General features: G+C 47.5%; 1 pseudogene across 1 annotated transcript; it reads right to left on the bottom strand.

The window, feature by feature from the left end:
• Positions 1 to 600: 600 nt before the first annotated feature.
• Positions 601 to 1,518, bottom strand: LOC114211702 (T cell receptor beta variable 5-5-like; annotated as a pseudogene). Its single transcript, XR_015766727.1, has 2 exons — positions 1,223 to 1,518; positions 601 to 1,086 (listed from the first exon to the last, which is right to left on the bottom strand). The product of XR_015766727.1 is annotated as a T cell receptor beta variable 5-5-like (transcript).
• Between the last annotated feature and the right edge of the window lie 1,566 nt (positions 1,519 to 3,084).

The following is a 3,084-nucleotide window of genomic DNA, read 5'->3' as shown; positions in this document are numbered from 1 at the left end:
TTTAAGATAAATAATATACATTTAATACTGCAGACCTTAAAACTCTCAAAGACAAGAAACATAGTAAATTGCATTTTCTATTTTATGTGATACAGTACTTTGTACAAAGTAAGGGACCCCAAACTGTGGACTAAAAGAAACTAAGGGATAAATAACAAGGATCCGTGAGCTTTTCCTTGCACACATACCATTCCCTGTGCAGCTAGAAGAGCACATCTGGGAACCTCCCTACTCACGCAGCCTCCATTGAAGACACGACATAACCTGGGGTCATGCTGTGCAGAAAACTGCACCTTTCTCTCTCTTTTATTTTTATTTTTTTGTTGTGGTACAGGGAAGGATCAATGGCTATTCTTCGCCTTGAAGTCGCATTCCTTGAAGTTGACAGGGAAGAGGTTATGATCATCATATATGGTGCATGATCTTCCCCATCCTGCTCATCTGGACCTGGGAAGGGAAGCCAGAGGAGGGCCAGTTCCATGTGGGGGCGGGGAGCACAGGTGTTGAGGAACTGAACTCTTCCTTACTCTGTCACTTCTGAAATAGAAGACCCGGGGAAGCTACTTCCCCTCCTATACATGTAAACAGGTAACATGATACTTATCTCGCATGATTTCTGTGAGCTTTAAGGCACACCACACACAGAAGCAGCAGAACGAGCGTCTGGGAGAAGCCTGTCTGCTTTCCCAGGGCCCGGGCCTCTGTGGCTGGCACCGCCACCCTCGTCATCACTTCCTGAGCTGGGCGGTGGAAGATTTTTGTACAGTAGGCTGCTGATCCTGCAGGGCTGTGCCTAGCTGCTGGCGCAGAGATACAGGGCTGAGTCTCCCAGCTCCAGCAAGTCCAGGTCCAGCTGGGAGCTGTAGTCCCCGAACTGCTGAGCTGAAAACCGCTCCGGGATGTCTCCTTTGTCTCTCTCTTCCTTATTGTAATACTGAATGAGGAACCGGGGGCCCTGGCCCAGAACCTGTTGGTACCAGTACACAGATTGGTGTCCAGAGACAGGGGAACATCTCAGGGTCACTTTCAATCCTCTTGTTTTGATCAGGTGTCTTGGAGTTTGGGTGACCCCCGACTCCACTGGGCCTGTTGGGGAGGAGACAGAAAGAAGCTGAGGGCAGAGCATAGGGGGAGGCCTTCGGCTGAAGCCATCCTCAGTAAGCCTGTATCACAGGCATGGCAAATGCACATCGGAGGTGGGCACACTGTGCCTAGAACTCACCTGCTCCCAAGAGCCAAAGGGCTACACAGCAGAGAAGCCTGAAGCCCATGACAGCATCGGGAAGCCAAGATAGACTCCCTGCTCAGAGATGGGGTCTCCTGGGGTGAGCAGTCTAAAGTTCTGAACCTCCCATTTCCCTGATAGGAGTAGTTGCCCATGATGTCACCACTGTGACATTGCCGCTCTGGCATTACTCTGTCTGCAGGCCACCTTCAGGTCTGGTACCAAAGGGGACTTGGGTAGGACTCCGGATCAGCTACTCTAGGTGCATTCCTGTCCTGCCCAGTGCCTCCACAAGGGGTGGGTGCGAGGTGAGCATGTCCTAATATGCCCACAACACTTAACCTTATTTCCTTCCACCTGCCCCTGCCTGACACCAGTTACCCGGCCCCTGGGCTCCAAACCCTTCGCCCTCCATTTCCCTTCCAGGCGCAGGGACTACCTCCTTGGTGCATTCTGAAGCTCAAGGCACAGCTCCTCTTCTTGGGCAGCGAGGAGTCTGTGTTAGCCCCATGTGTCCCAGGACCTGCTCAGGGAACTCGAATCCCCTGATGCAAGGAGGTAGCCAAGAATTCCCTGAAACTGTCCTCTCCTGGGCCACTCTCTCAAACCCTCCCAGGGCACCTCGCCTGACTTGTTGGGGCACAGTTCCTCCGTGTGGCTGACGGCTCACAGTCTCATGGATGCACACCTTCTGTCTAAATCAAGGACAGAAATCTCCCCCACCTCCCACTGCTGTAACACCCCCACCACACCCTTTCTTCTGTTTTCCCAGCCCGGCAGATTTAGGGGTGATCTTCAGATCCACCCTTAGCCTGTGGAGGCGAAAGATTGTCTGAGCCAACATTCTGATTATAAAGGAAATAATTGCTATACCATTGCAATTAGTAAGCTATAATGAAAAGAGACAAGTCATAATAATATGAGCCATAAAAATAAACAGTCTGATGATCTCATGTGGATCCAGCCTGGAAACACTATATGCCAAACCTCCTCCGGATTAATCAGATCCATGTATTTCCAGATTTTGTAGATAAATTATTGCCAAATTTTAAATAGTACATTTCATAAAGAGGGTTTCTCTATTTTACCTATTTATTTTTGAACTTATAAAACCATAAATAAACCCTGTCAACTCTAGTCAAGGTAGATCCCGTTGGACCTGACATTTACGATCATTACCCAGAAAGACCTCTGCATCCTACCCTCTGACCCAATGCCTCTTAATACCTTCCACCCAGAGAGAAGCTATTCCCTTTGGGTGCGTCGCCACAAGAAAACACCCACTCGCATGCACACACGTGGACACAATTACCCTTTAATTGGCAAGGATGCCAAGGTTTTATTACCAAGCACAGCAATTTTTCTTTATCTGTTTTTCAGATTCATTTCCGAGAAGCACCCTTGATGATGGCAAAAGATGTTTCTAAATATGTAGTGGTGGCCGGTGAAGGAAAATTTTTGCAGGATTCTGAGACCAGATACATGTGACCCTAACATAATTTTCTCTGTTCCAAAAGAACGTCAGTGTATTTCAGCTCTAGATTCCATTAGGCTACTTTACAGGACTGGTCATCAATCCTGGCTATGAAAACAGAATTGCTCAGAATATGGCAGAAGTTGGATGGAGAGCCAAGATTACCTATTACATTCCAGGTAAGAGGAGATCCCTGTGAAGGAAAACCGTTGGTGATGAATAATATTCCATGTCTCTACATAAGTGGCCATTAATTCATTCATTTCACAAGAGTCAAGGAATATCAAGTATCTACTTGGCTTTTCCTATGAAAGTAAAGAGAGCAATATTTTTGTTATGAACTGAATTGTGCCCTCCAAATTCATATGTTGAATGTGATTGTAAC

This window comes from Eumetopias jubatus, unplaced genomic scaffold, assembly GCF_037043125.1.
Source record: "Eumetopias jubatus isolate StellerSeaLion01/CBP00866 unplaced genomic scaffold, mEumJub1_p1.0 scaffold_14, whole genome shotgun sequence".
In the NCBI taxonomy this organism is placed as follows: Eukaryota; Metazoa; Chordata; class Mammalia; order Carnivora; family Otariidae; genus Eumetopias; species Eumetopias jubatus.
Note: the sequence above shows the minus strand (reverse complement) of the source record. Positions and strands in the feature narration are given on the sequence as shown.